Source organism: Orcinus orca, chromosome 8, assembly GCF_937001465.1.
Source record: "Orcinus orca chromosome 8, mOrcOrc1.1, whole genome shotgun sequence".
Lineage (NCBI taxonomy): Eukaryota > Metazoa > Chordata > Mammalia > Artiodactyla > Delphinidae > Orcinus > Orcinus orca.
In genome coordinates, this window is record NC_064566.1 from 60,058,012 (window position 1) to 60,073,896 (window position 15,885).

At 41.8% G+C, this 15,885-nt stretch overlaps 1 protein-coding gene across 1 annotated transcript in view; it reads right to left on the reverse strand.

Annotated features, from left to right (window-relative positions):
- The window catches only part of RAB30 (RAB30, member RAS oncogene family), an 86,104-nt gene extending 70,271 nt beyond the window's left edge, over positions 1 to 15,833 (reverse strand). The window contains exon 1 of the mRNA XM_004271835.3: positions 15,620 to 15,833. The gene's annotated coding sequence lies outside the window, so the exon portion shown is untranslated. The remainder of the gene's footprint in view (positions 1 to 15,619) is intronic.
- Positions 15,834 to 15,885: the final 52 nt, after the last annotated feature.

Consider the following 15,885-nt stretch of genomic DNA (forward strand, 5'->3'; position numbering starts at 1 on the left):
CCTCTAGGTCTTCTGTATATACCACTACCAGTGCTTTGACTGTACTACACAATAGTCATCTATTTTATGCCTCCTTCACTAGTCTACAATCTCCTTTCAGGCAAGAATAGTGTTCTACCAAATCTCAATTACCAGAACCTACCAACACAGTACCTGGTGCGTAACAGATACTGAATTAACATTGGCTCGATGGATGGATAGATGGATGAATAAACAAATAGGGTTTTTAGATCTGGGAGAAACCTTAGAAATAATCTAGTCTAATACAAGGGCTTCATTTCACAGATAAGGAAGCTGAGGCTCAGAGCTGTAAGATGACTCAGCCAAGGTAGCCTCAAAGGCAGCAAGAAGATGACAAGTGGTGGCAGTCACATGTCATTTTTTTTTTTTTGGTATGCGGGCCTCTCACTATCGTGGCCTCTCCCGTTGCGGAGCACAGGCTCCAGACGCGCAGGCTCAGCGGCCATGGCTCACGGGCCCAGGCGCTCCGCGGCATGTGGGATCATCCCAGACGGGGGCACGAACCCGTGACCCCTGCATCGGCAGGCAGACTCTCAACCACTGCGCCACCAGGGAAGCCCTCACATGCCATTTTGACTGTGAGTTCAAAGGCAGACATCACTTCACACTCACCTCCAAGGGGAGGCCGTGTAGCTTGGTGGACACAGCATGGGCTCCCCGGTGACGTCTTCTGCTACCTATCAGTCATGTGATTTTTGATAAATTGCTACATCTCTCTGAGTCACAGTGGCTGCATCTGTTAATTGGGGCTATTAATAACTCCAGGGTTGTTGGGGGTATTAAATCTGCCAACATACATAAAGTGCCTCGCATAGCATCAGCACTATGTGCTAAACAAATGTTTACTGAGTGAATCATGAATGAGTCCCTGTCTAGCATACCACGACTTCATGATCCTGGCTTAGACTATATACTTAAATCTCTGCCCACGTGGAAGGTGGCTGGGACACCCATAATTATAGAGCCATGTACTTGGAGTTTGTTTCTTGCTGGAATTGGATTTTAAAGCCAAGTAGCCTCTGTAATGTTGTTCACTGTTCCTTTCACCTGGGTTGCCCTTCCTACCTTCCTCATTGCCACACAATTGTTACCCATCTTCCATTACCCAGCTATATGCCCTGTCTAGAAAGCCCTCTCTCGTTCCTATGATGTCTTCAGTCCTTCCTGTCTCACTAATTACTTTCCACCCTAGAGTAGAGGGGTGTATCTGTTTTTTAAATTGTGGCAAAATACATATAATGTAAAATTTACCATCTTAACCATTTTTAAGTGTACAGTTCAGTACTGTTAAGTATATTCACATTGTTGTGCAGCCAATCTCCAGAACTTTTTCATTTTGCAAAACCAAAACTCTATACCCATTAAACAATGACTCCCCTATTGCTTCCTCCTCCCATACCCTGGCAACCACCATTCTACTTTCTGTCTCTAGGAGTTTAATGACTCTAGGTACTTCCTATAAGTAGAATCATACAATATTTGTCCACTTGTGTCTGGTTTATATCACATAGCGTAATGTCCTCAAGGTTCATCCATGTTGTAGCATGTGTCATAATTTCCTTCCTTTTCAAGGCTATTCAGCTTTGAACTACATTCAAGGCTGAATACATTGAATGATTATCCAATATTCCATTGCGTGTACATTCTACATTTTGCTTATCCATATATCTGTCGATGGACACTTGGGTTTGCTTCCACTTTTTGGCTATTGTGAATAATGCTACTATGAACATGGGTGTATAGAGGTATATCTGTTTTATCTCCTCTACTTAAGTGTGAATTTTTCAATCACAAAGAGTGGGTCTCAGTCACCTCTATAGTTCTCAAGGTATCTGACACATGATGAGCACTCAATAAATACCTATCAAATAAATAAGACAGTAATCTGCTCCAAAGATGAAGTAAAAAAGTAATGATCTTCTACACACAAATTTTCAAAATGGCAGAATTACACAGCAGAAAAGCACAGTCTTTGCAGTAAGACAGTCTTGATTTCTGGTCTTGGATCTGCTTCTTCTTAGTCATGTGATCTTAGACATGTTGCTTAAGCTCTTCAGTTTCTTTATGTGGTTTTTGCCACAATTAAATACTATAACTTATGTAAAGCAGTTAGCACAGCACTTGGCACACCATAAACTCAAAAAATGTTTGCCAATATTACTATTATAAAATTATATAATAAAAGTAACTTATTGCACATACAAACATGCCATTTAGCTTCCTGGCCAAGATGACTTTAAAAGCAAAGAACGTACAGAATTCTGAAACCAAACAATTATGACAGGTCATAGTCAAAACAGAAAGAAACTATACAGCAGTTACAATGAATCCAGATTGGTATCAACTAAACATGGAATCTTGAGCTATACAGTTGCAGTTCTGGGAGCTGGAAACTTTGTCACATCAAAGGGACAGACTTAAATGTTGTACTAAGAATCATCTCACTCAGCAAAGCAGCCTAAGATCTCATAAACGTTTTTTGTGTTTGTTTTTAATTTTCTTTTTTTTAAAATAAATTTATTTATTTATTTATTTTTGACTGTGTTGGGTCTTCGTTGCTGCGCATGGGTTTTCTCTAGTTGTGGAGAGTGGGGGTTACTCTTCGTTGCAGTGCGTGGGCTTCTCATTGCAGTGGCTTCTCTTGTTGCGGAGCACGAGCTCTAGGTACGTGGGCTTCAGTAGCTGTGGCACGCGGGCTCAGTAGTTGTGGCTCGCAGGCTCTAGAGCGCAGGCTCAGTAGTTGTGGCGCACGGGCTTTGTTGCTCTGTAGCATGTGGGGTCTTCCCAGACCAGGGCTCGAACCCGTGTCCCCTGCACTGGCAGGCGGATTCTTAACCACTGTGCCACCAGGGAAGTCCCTCATAAACGTTTTTTTAATCAGGATGACTTGAGGGTTTTTTTGGTGCCTGGGCTAAATCTATTTTGGATTTGATCATTCATGTTTTGAACATTTTAACAAAACGATGAAAGAAATAAATAGATCTTTATTACTATTTCAGACAGAAGTATTTATTTCGATCTGTCTCAAAGGAAATTGAGTGTCCCCACTCCACTCCCAGATCTTCTTGGACATTAATTCCTTTTGAGGTTGCTATCCAAATTTTCCAGACCAGAAACATTCCTTCCAAAGCTAGCTCTTAGAAAGTAGAGTTCTTAAATCTTAGAAGGAAAAGCTTATTCGAGTTTCTTTTTGTCTGCCAAAACAATTAACATTTGCCATGGCTAATTTAAATGGCTCTCTGAGACAAAATCAGAAACTCAGTTGTGTGGTGGAGGAGAGGGAAGGGAAGAAAAAGAGAAGGTAAGACAGAGTTGCCTGAATGCTAATATTGGCCCAAATGTGACCCCAAGGGACCATAACTCCTAACTTTCCCAGGACAATCATGACTTCATGTAAATTTAACTGTATACTGAGATGATCTGTTAAATGGATGACTAAATGTGATGATATACATATATTTTATAAGACCTTGCAATTAATTTATAAATAAGGGTAAAAATTCTTTGTCAGACCATACATTCCAATTTTGAATTCAGAACAATACTTTCCCCATATGCTACGTGTCAATTTTAATTTGGCTCCCAAACAACCGCTAAGGGCTACTGCTGCCTTACCCACCCAGGATACCCAAATGACGTCGAGGCCTATTAGGTGAAGGGCACCAGGGTGAGACTTGAAAGGCAGGGCCCTGTTTAATCTTCACAACAACACTATGCTCTAAGTATTGATTTTGGTGATGACTGCACAACTCTGTGAATATACTAAAAAACTACGGAGTTGTATGTACAGTTTAAATGGGTGAATTGTGTGATGTGTGAATTATATCTCAATAAAGCTATTTTAAAAGTCAGCATGATAGGGCTTCCCTGGTGGCGCAGTGGTTAAGAATCCACCTGTCAATGCAGGGGACAGGGGTTCCAGCCCCGGTCTGGGAAGATCCCACATGCGGTGGAGCAACTAAGCCCGTGCACCACAACTACTGAGCCTGCGCTCTAAAGCCTGCGAGCCACAACCACTGAAGCCCGTGCGCTTAGAGCCCGTGCTCCGCAACAAGAGAAGCCTCTGCAATGAGAAGCCCAATGAAGACTAGCCTCAGCTCACCACAACTAAAGAAAGCCCACGTGCAGCAACAAAGACCCAACGCAGCCAAAAATAAAATAAATAATTTTTTAAAAAAATTTAAAAGGCAGCGTTATATAAAATAGTAAATCTTAAGAAAGCTCACTATGTACACACACACCCCACTCACTCCTACTGCCCTGTGCCTGTAATCATTCTGTTATCTTATATCCTTCCAATTTCAAATGTATTTTCTTTCTTTTTTTTTTTTTTTTTTTGGGTACTCGGGCCTCTCACTGCTGTGGCCCCTCCCGTTGCAGAACACAGGCTCCGGACACGCAGGCTCAGTGGCCATGGCTCACGTGCCCAGCCGCTCCGCAGCATGTGGGATCTTCGCGGACCAGGGCACAAACCCGTGTCCCCTGCATCGGCAGGCGGACTCTCAACCAGTGCGCCACCAGGGAAGCCCTAAAATGTACTTTCTTATCCCCACTTCTTTCACAAAGTATGCACTCTTCTACACCAGCGTTCTTCTTTTCTTCTTCTTTTTGGATCATCCTTCTTTCACTTAAAATATGCTTGGAGATCTTCGCATATCAGTACTTAGAGAAACCCTCATTTTTGTTTGTAGTTTAATAGCTTTCCCTTTTGTGAACATACCCATTTAATTAACCAGTTTCCCACTGATGCACACTTAAGGTTGTTTCTAATCATTTGCTATTAGCAACAATGATACAATGCTTGTGCTTTTTTTTTTATTATTATTTTTTATTTTTGCTGTGTTGGGTCTTCGTTTCTGTGTGAGGGCTTTCTCTAGTTGTGGCAAGCGGGGGCCACTCTTCATCGCAGTGCGCGGGCCTCTCACTATCAAGGCCTCTCTTGTTGCAGAGCACAGGCTCCAGACGCGCAGGCTCAGTAGTTGTGGCTCACGGGCCTATTGCTCTGCAGCATGTGGGATCCTCCCAGACCAGGGCTCGAACCCGTGTCCCCTGCATTAGCAGGCAGATTCTCAACCACTGTGCCACCAGGGTGTGCCTTCTTTTTAATTTGGTTTTATCAGGTAACATTCTGCTCCTGGACTGTCAGGAGACAGCACCAATAGCAGGAACCACTTCAGAGTTAGTTGGAACCGGGTCTGCATCTAACCTCCTCTGCTAACTAGCTACTAGCTACATGCCTCTAGGAAAGTTACTTGTATTTTCCGAGCCTTAATTTCCTCACTTCATAAAGTGGGCAAAATTCCACCTACTTTATCAGTTTGCTTTTAGGGCTCAATGAGATAAGACTGGCTCCCACTGGCCAAACTTGGGACAATTTTTGTATTAAAAAGCATAAATATTGGGGGAGGGGAGGCAGAAGATTGGTAATGGACTATAACACATTGGGGGGAAAAGAATCCAGGAATCCAAGTGATACTAAAAAATAAATAAAAATACAAAAATAAAAGAGGAGGGGAGCTGAAAGCTAATCTATCAGAAAAATGCCAGGAAACAAATACAGAAAAAATTCACTGCCTAAATTTTTTTTAATAAAATAAATAAAATTTATTTATTTTATTTAAAAGAAAAATGTCAGACTCTGACAAGTACAGACTTCTGGTAACTGACTATACTGCTGAACTGAATGAATAAGCATTTTCAGAACTCTAATGGAAAACTGATGAATTCATAAAAGTTCTAACAAAAGATCAAGATGAAAAAAAAATTAATTACATGGGACTGAGTGAACTGATGAGGATGATTATAATTTTTGTGACTTTCTGTTTGAATAAAAAAAAAAAAAACCCCACAAGGACTCAGAGGCAAAAAAAACAAATCAATTTTCACTGCAAAGTAAAGGAGCTGTTACCGTGGAGGATTACTGGACTGAATGTCAATATTATGACATAGTATGAGTGTGTTTCATGTTTGGTAATTGCAATCATTGTTGCTTTTGTTGTGGTCATCCATTTACAATGCTTGGTGTCAGTTTATTTATCTCTTGTAAAAATAAAATACAGTGTGTGTGTGTGAAAAAAAAGAAAAAAGAAAAATGTCAGGAAACAAATACAGAACGGAAGAGCAAATTAGAAAATCATCCTTTAATAGATGTTAATTAACCTAGGCCAGGATTATCAATAGATGTTTAAACCACTGAATGAAAGTTTTTGAGAAACAGGATATCCAAACAATCTCAAAGTATAACCCCACAATTTTATTAATTACAAAGAGAAAAGGGTTCCTTTACAATGCAGATATCAGGCAATGTCACCTCATCCAAAATACAAACCTCACATCACCAGTGACATGACAAACTGACAGAATGTGTCACCTAATGTGATGCAAGGGGAGGGATGCAGCATCGCCTCCAGGGAATTCTTACCACGAATGTTTAATCTGAGTCTAAGAATGAGAAAACAATTAGACAAATCCAATCTACAGTCTACAAAGCAGCTGAGATCAAAATGTCAATATTATGAAAGACAAAAAAGGCAGGGAAACTTTGCTACATTAAGAGAAACTAAAGAGACACAACTACCTTGTGTAAGTAATCCTTATTAGATCCTGGGTCCCCCTCCCCCCAAAACGTTATAAACGACATTGGAACAACTGGGGAAATCTGAAGAATATTATTGTTTCAATATAATGATATTGTGGTTACAGGGGAGAATGTCCTTGTTCTTTAGACATACATGCTCCCGTGCTTAGAGGTAAAGTGTTGTGGTGTCTGCAACTCACTTTCAAATGGTTTAGAAAAAAAAAGTGTGTGTGTATGTGTGCGTGTGTGTGTGCATTGAATGGGAAAGCAAACAAATCTAGATGAAGGGTGTAAGAGTGTTCACTGTAGTACTTTTGCAATTTTTCTATATGTTTGAAAATTTTCAAAATAAGTTGGGGAAAAAAAATCAAACCAAACATGTAAACCACTTGACACCCAGTAGGTGCTATGATTGTTCCCATCATGGCTTCAACTAACTCAATACATCTACAAAAAGCTCCTCCCCTGTGCCCATGGGTAAAATAAACCAAATCAAAGTAAACACCACCAGCCAGCCAGTCCTGCCTTCAGAATGCTTACACTTTTGATCAGATGGCAAGGCAAAAACAGGAAGCAGCTGGAGATGAAGTAAGGTTTCAGTTCCAGAAAATCTACCTGGGGCCTACAACTGCAAATTTTTTTTAAATTAGGTAACTTTAAAAAACAGAACAGAACCAGTTACTTACCGTCACTAAGAATTGTTTCCTCATTTACATGGAAAAGTGGAGCTAAAATCTACCACCCAGGTTGACAGAATAAGACAGCATACATAATACACCTTTGTAAAGCATATATTATTGAAGACTCTCATTAAAAGATATTAGTCTCCTAGAATAAAAGCAGAGAAGGAAAGCTCCTGGATGGTTCCACCTTTGTTTTCCTATCAGAACACCCAGCAGAAGAATTTGCATTTAGCTTATGCTCACAAATATTGGATGAAGACATAATAATAAGACATTATGAGACAGAATGCCTAAAGAAAGTCTTTGGGGTAACAGATGCCACTGGAATTAGAGGAAAGATTAATATGAGCTGGCCCAGCCAGAGACAGCAACACCTTAACAAAAGCACATATTTATGTGCACATAAATTTGCCAAAGCCCTATTACACACATTATCTCATCTGAGTCTCACAATAATCCCCATTTTGGAGATGAATAAACTGAGGCTTGAAAAGACAAATTACCCACCTAGCACACAACTCAAATTTGTGTTTGCTCAACCCAGCCACAGAAGAACAAAAATAACTGGCTAAAAGAATGGAAATAATTCACAGCTCAGCGATCCCAGGGTCTCTGCTGGGACAGTGAGTCACTGATGGCCACTCCTAAACTCAGACCTTTTACCAAAAAAATGCCAAAAATCTGCCTTGGGATTGCTTCTATGGATATTCAGAAAGATGAAAAATCAGGCCTTTTTACCATGTGCTTCAGATATTAAAACAGTGGAGCTTAAATTCCCCTTTCTTGTGTGGTTATGTGAAGGAGATGGAGAGGAAGTGAGCAGAAGAGGTTATTTTCACTTCAAGGTTGATGGTGTCTGCATTTTAGTGAAGTTAACCTTAACTCAAAGATAAAATTTTTCTGCAGAATTTTCTGGGGGAAAACTCTTGGCTGCTTTACTATTTCAGATCACTTTTTAAACATCCTGTTGTGTTGCAGACTGGGAAATATATTTTATTTCTCTCTTCCAGAGGTTTCCATGTTATTTACATATCAACCTTTACTACAGCCATCACAAAAACCAGCAGGAACTCTTAATTCCATTTTTCCCCACTTTCTGTCCACCCATCACAAATTCCTTCCCTTAGTAAGAGAGGGTAGCCCAAGTGGCTAATGGACTGGACAAATGGCAGTGTCAAAGACTGCGATACGAATTTTTTTTAATACTTATTTTATTTATTTTGGCTGCACCAGTCTTCCTTACGGCATGCAGGATCTAGTTCCCTGACCAGGGATCGAACCTGGGCCCCCTGCATTGGGATCTCGGAGTCCTACCCACTGGACCACCAAGGAAGTCCCTGCGATAAGAATTTAAATCAGGGGGCAGTTAAAGGGAAACTGTCCGTGCCCTTTGACCCAGCATTTCTACCCCAGAAATGAACCCTACAGAAATATTCCCACAAGTTCATTACAAAAGGATGCACGCTCAAATGCTCACTGCAGTAGTGTCCAACAGCCACTGAAAAGGGCAAGTTAGAGGAACATGCAAATACATGGGGCAAATGCCTGAAAATATATTAAGTAAAAGAGGAAGCAGAATACGTATTATAATAATATCATTAGCATATGTGTGGGACAAAATGACAGCCATACACATCAAAATCGCAACAGTTGACTATGGTGGGGTGGAATCAAGGGAATTTTCCCTTTGTACAGTAGTTTGTTGTATATTTCTGTAATGAATTTTGCTTAATCTTACGTTATGTCTAGAATCAAAAAACTAATTTAAGATATATATATTTATGTGCTCTTTCATGGCCTTTCCTCTTTGCAGTCAAATGCTCTACTCCTGAGTTATAGCCCCGCTTATCTTCGCTCTTCACTTTGGAAACAGCTAGCGTTCTACCTGCATTACTACCTCTAGAAATAAAGAGTGCTGGCTGTAGAAGTTTGCACTCTTAGGGAGTGACAGAATCATGGTTAGAAAGGACAGAAAAGGTCACCTACAATATCTGCCAACAAATGGTATTCCAGCCCATAGGCTAATTAAATATGTGCTGTTATCAAGAAAATCACTATCTTCTGAAGCAGGCCTTGATGTCTTCTAGCTTTGCTGTGACATTCCTAAACATGACATTCAGGAACGGGCAACTGACCTGGACACCAATGGCCACAATGTGGCAGGCTAAGCAGACAGAATCATTATCACATCCAAGAAAACTAACATTGTTACACTGTCGTCTCCTATGCAGCTCCCATTCAAATTTCCCCAACTGTCCCCACAATGTCCTTTACAGCTTTTTTTTTTAAGTCCAGGATCCAATCAAGGGTTGCATGTGGCATTTGGTTGTCACAGCACTTTAGTCTCTTTTAATCTAGATTAGTCCCCCATTCATTTTGTTTTGTTTTGTTTCTCTTTCATGACATTGACATTTTCGAAGATCACAGGCCAGCTGTTTTGCAGTATGTCCCACAATCTGGACTTGCCTGATTATTTCCTCATGATTAGATTTAGGTTAAACATTTCTGGCAAGAATTCTACCTTGGCGATGTTGTGTACTTCCCATTGCATCAAGTTGTCTAGTTACACTGAGTTATCTTTTTCTTCATTGTGTCACTGTGGGTACCAAGAAAGCATCAGCCAATAAATAAAATATGTAAAATAATAAATAATGTCAAAAACAGCTTCAATGAGCACCAGCTATTCCAGGCACAGTGCCAGACATTTCAAAATGTATTATCTCATTTAAACCTCACGACAATCATGCAAAGAAAGAGGTTCAAAGAGGTTAAGTCACTTGCCCAAGGACACACATGTAGTGATAGAAAAATGCACAACGCACATGTGAACTCACACACACACACACACACACACACACACACAAATGATCTCTGGGGTTCATGGTCTCCCTGAGGATCTTCCAGGGACAAGTTAAGAAGCCCTACCTTAGGGCTTCCCTGGTGGCGCAGTGGTTGAGAGTCCGCCTGCCAATGCAGGGAACATGCATCCATGCCCCAGTCCGGGAAGATCCCACATGCCGCGGAGCGGCTGGGCCCGTAAGCCATGGCTACTGAGCCTGCGCGTCCGGAGCCTCTGCTCGGCAACAGGAGGGGCCACAACAGTGAGAGGCCCGTGTACCGCAAAAAAAGCCCTGCCTTAAACTAATCTTGAGGAGTCCTACCTAGCTTTCGAGGGTTGAATTCCTGTGAAGAATAAACTGAAAATAAATGATCTGTGGTACATACAAAATTCTTCCACACTTGGAAATGTTTGGAGATGGGCCACCTTTCCACCATAGCCAAGAAAATAGGGCAATGGTTCCATAAATTATTTTAACATTCTGGTATTTGTTTGTCTTGTTTTTTACTATTCTGCAATAAAATGAAAAAAATAGAGAATTTTTCACAAAGCTAAATATATTTTTAATTTAAAAATTATGCTCTTTCTACAACTTTTGATATAAAATGTCCTTTATTTCATGAGATAAAGCGAAGGAGGACATATTTTTTAAATATCTTTACTACAGAAAAATAACCATTGGCAACAACTCACCCAATTTTATCTTATTTTTTGTATTTTTACTTATCTATAAAATTCAAAAGTCTGAAACCCATTGATCTACGGAATTCTATACAATCAAAATTATTTTTGAGAAACTAACTGGAATAAATGAAGTTCAGCCCAAGAAGAAACCAGATCTGAAATATTTCTGAAATTTCCCTTTAACTCAACCAAAAAACATTTCAGAAGCTTGGGTGTCCTCATTTTAATGCATTTGTTAAAACCATTTTACATTTTATATTTGCATTACTCATTGCCATCTTCCGATACATTGATATTTCCTGCTTTTGAATGGGCCCTTATGACTTAGATTAGTTTATTCAGTCTACAAACATTCACATAGTCCCCAGTTTGTGCAAGGCACTCTATTAGGTGCCTGGGAACCCAGACTGGTGAGTTTTTTCTTGCCTCCATGTCTCAGGTCAAAGGTCACCAACAACTTTGTGAACACTGCTCCTCCCCCGCCAAGGAAGCATGAAAGTCCCCCTTGGGGCTGTGCTCTCCTAGCACTGCCTACAAACCTCTCTGTGTGTGATTATATGTTTATGTTCCACTCCCTCACCTGAGCAATTTTTCCAAAGCAAATACTATCTTATTCAATGCTGTATTCCTAGCACAGTGCACGTATACCTGGTGATCAGTATAAATTAGTGGAATAAATATATCTTATGATGAGGAAACTAAAGCTCACCAAAAAAATATGACGTGTCCAAAATCATACAGCTAATAAATAAGTAGTACTCAGTCTTAGAAAGCCTCACCAGAGCTCTCTTCCATTCCACCATGCTGCATCCTACACACAGACAGGGTGAGTGAAAGATCTTAGATGTCTTCCTGGAACCTGAAACTCAATATGACCAAAAGTCCCTCCTCCTTGAAAAAAGAAACAAAAATCTGGTCCCCAGCTAATGTTACCTTTCTCTTGTAAGCGGCATCTCCAGTGGCTCAAGGAAAAACTCAAGTCATCTCGACTCTCTCTTTTCCCTATACCCACATCCAATCAGTCTACAGTCTTATCACTTATAATCTTCAAACTTAGTGTCTCTCCAATCTCTTCCCTTCTGTCCTAGCCCCTGCCACCACCCTAGATCCAAGCCACCACCATCCCACACGTAGACCACAAAAATGACGTGCTACCTCATCTCACGTTCACTTTGGCTAATTCTTTCCAGTCTCTTTCCCACTTAACAGCCACCGTGATGGTTTTAACATCATTCTACCTGCATATGTAATTCATCTAGCTAAGTAAAGCCATTCACTTAAGATAAAGACCAAATTCACCTGTGGCTCAGAAAACTGCCCACTCTTTAGACTCTGTCCACCTCTCCAGCCTCATTCGTCTTCATTCTGGTCTCTCTCCCTTGCTCTGCCCCCATATACTAACCTTTTAAATCCTCATATTTATCGCTTTCCTTTGTACTTTGAACATGCAGTTGCCCTTTGTCCCCATTCTCAGCACCACCCATTGCCATCCTAAATTACTTACACTCACTCTCCAAGTCTTCTTGAAATGTCACTTCCTACAGGAAGCCTTCCCTGATTCTCCCAGACAAGGGAAGCACACCACATTAGGCACTTCTATCCCACCTAGTAGTACATCCCCCTTTGGCAGGAGCATTCATCACACCTGCAATTACTTCTCCAATGATTATCTCCCCTATTAGAACATAAGCTCCATGATGGCAGTGGAAGCGTCTCTTTTCACTGAGGTATCCAGTCCTTAGAATATAGTAGCTGCTCACCATATCTGCTGACAGAAGGACAGGCTGAGGCCATAACATCAGGCCAAGTAAACCAAGGGGAAAGGATTCTTATCCCTTTGCAAAGGATTTAAACTAATGGAGAGGACTTCCCTGGTGGAGCAGTGGTTGAGAATCCGCCTGCCAATGCAGGGGACACAGGTTCAAGCCCTAGTCCGGGAAGATCCCACATACCGCAGAGCAACTAAGCCCATGCGCCACAACTACTGAGCCTGCACTCTAGAGCCTGCGCGCCACAACTACTGAAGCCTGCATGCCTAGAGCCCGTGCTCCACAACAAGAGAAGCCACTGCAATGAGAATATGTGCACCGCCACAAAGAGTAACCCCCGCTCACCACAACTAGAGAAAGCCCACGTGCAGCAACGAAGACCCAATGCAGCCATAAATAAATAAATAAATAAATGTTTAAATAAAATAAAATAAGCGAGAAAGGAATGCACAGTTTTTCAAGGTCACAGGGATAGCAGTGATAGGGCCAAAACTAACCTTCCATTCTGCTCATTTCTCCTCCCTAAAACACTAAAAAGCCTGGGTAGGAGAGGGCACAGCTTAGAAGAAGGGATGAAAAGATGGTGAGTGAGAGGTCCAAGATGACAGCTTCTGAATCTGCCTGTCACACTAATTGCCTCCAGATGGGCAGCAGTTAGACTTTTCATGCCTAAAGAAGCACTGTCTTACACAAACATAACCACTACCACATCCTTCTCCTTAATAGGAAGTTTATAAAATAACAAACTTCTTTCATCCACAAAGGAGAAGAAATAACAGGAGGAAAAGCTGTTGCTGCTCCACGCAACTTAAGGAAAAAAAAAAAACCAAATGGCTAGTTTGGCCACCTGGACCTGCTCCTCAGCAGTCAACAGGCAAGGGAGGGGAAAAGACAGCCTTCCTACCACATACTAAAGCAGGGAAAGGGAAAAAAAAAGTATTAAATGAGGCAGAAGCCATTCGAAGTCTACTTATTCTTTGGGAATTATGAGAACATTTTGTGTAGAGCATTTAAAAACCTTGCTAATGCATTGGCAGCTCTTAATACAGGTACCAAGGAAAGGAAAAGTGGCATGAGCTCAACTGCAACAGTTAACTGTCCACGTGCTGCTGAGGCCAAACTATGTCTGTCACAGAAGCCACAAACCAGGCCAAGGGGTCAGGTTCGTTGCTGTTCATCCTGCCAAGCACCAACTGCAAGAAAAAGAAAAGGCAAAGCCTCTTCAATGAGGACTCTGTAGAATAACTATTAGCACAGTCTCATTCACCCTGGAGTTTCTGGGTGAAGAAGAGAAGGGATGAGAGGGTATTCAGAGACTGGAAAGTGACTCAGAGAAAGAGATGTCATCTACTGGTGATAAGAGGGAGATTTTGAAACACAGAGGAAAAATGAGAATTGCAAATGGAGAGGCAGGGAAAGAAACTGGAAGAACTTCAAGAGACACAGAGGGGTGGGGAAAGGAAGGTACAGCGGGAGGGATGCTCAGCAAAGCAGACAGTAGGCAACAGAAAAACACAGAGAGAAGCAAAGCCAAGCAGTCCATCTTTTCCCAAATCCCAAAGCTGCTCATTGCATCCCAATAAATCACTCTACCACAAAGCCCATACAATGAATTGTCCTTTGCATCCAGTAACAAGCAGCATTTAACGAAGCATCGCCCAGCTGCAACTTTAGAGACCTAAGGGTCTGAATTAAAAAGGTACAAAATTGGTTCAGCAACAGAAGACAACCAGTAATGACTTTCCCCCAATGCCTGCCTTGGCTATGAAAGGTTTAGCATTTTGAAGTTAAGCATAAAACACTCTTGCATTTCTTCTTTTGACATTCCAAGAGGGGGTGTGGTTGACCCCAGGTCCATTCATTTCCAAGGCTGTAGATCTCTCAGCTAAGACTGGCCCCATCTGTTCTGGAGTCAGCCAGCTGTTTATTTCAAAATAACATATTTATTGTACTAATCATCCTACTAACTCTTACAAGAAGAGAGCCAATATCATACGGGTCGAAATGCTCTCTGTCTTATTAAACGTGTCAGTTTGTTTAAAAACCAAAACCAAAAAGCAAAAAAACTCTACTATCCTCCTCGGTTTCCACCTCCAGGATCACTCTTCCATGCGTACCTTTCAGTAACGGCAAATGAAGGTTAATGGCGCTTCTAACTTTTCCTTTCCCTAACGCTTTAAAATGAACCAGAGTGTACCTAATGATCCCTTCTCCAAACCGTTATTTGTGACTGGTGACTGTGCCTCAGGAAACGGCAGCTCATTATGGTACCATTGTCAGTGGCAAGAAGCCTATTGCAATGTAATTTAAAACACTCACACACGCACAAATCTGTCGGCTCCACTTCCAAACAATCCTGAAATCCTGCAGTTGGGAGAAGAAAAACACTTAACAAAAATGCTGCATCTAGAAGCCCAAGAGAACCTTCACCAGACACGTGAAATGTTTCTGACAGGCACGGAGTGCACCATTAAAGGACACTGTCACCTCAAATCAGCAGAAAAGGCGAGACAAACGACGTAGACACACATACACATAAAATAAAGCCCCACAAAACTTAACCTACTCAGAAGCACGCTCATCTTAAAAATGAATAGTGTGTGCTCGCCCAAGTGACATGAAATGTTCCAAAGTAGTGCGACCACATTAAATCACTGTCTCCATTTCTCCCCACGCATCACCCCTTCCCACTCAAATCTCAGCACTCGGGCCGTGTGTGACAGGACTGCAGTCCCCCAACCTCTGCCTTCCTCTGATTTTCCAAGAGCACTTCCCAACGTCCTCCGCAGCCCAGCCCCCTCTCCCAGACTCCAAAAAGGTTGAGGGGAGTTGCGACTAGGGAACTGGCAGGCATAGGTCCTCCGGCGGGGGAAGGTTGCTGGAGTTGTTCTTTGCAGTGACCCAAATTGCACAGAGCTTTTCGCTTAGCAGCGTTTGCGAGCACCTCCCCAGTCCTCCCGCCCCCATCTTCCCAAAAGAAAGCCTTGAGAACTAAGCGGGAGGAATAACTTGGTAAGAATCATTTGAATAAATCACTTCAACTCACCTGGTTTGGGATTTTTCTCCCCACCCCAGGCATAAACAGAAAGGATGTGCGAATGAGTCACGCACGCAAGGGAAGGTGTTGCGATGTCCTAAGTCCAAGGGCTGGAGTCAGTCCCTGCCCTGGTGCTGCTGCTACTCTTAGCTCAGCTGGAGCGAGCGGCAATCGCAAGCCTAGCAGCAGCAGGGGGGTGGATAGACCTTAGCACAATGAATGCAGTGGGGTTTTTGCAATGACATCATCCCTCTGTCCAAAAGGCCCCAATAGCC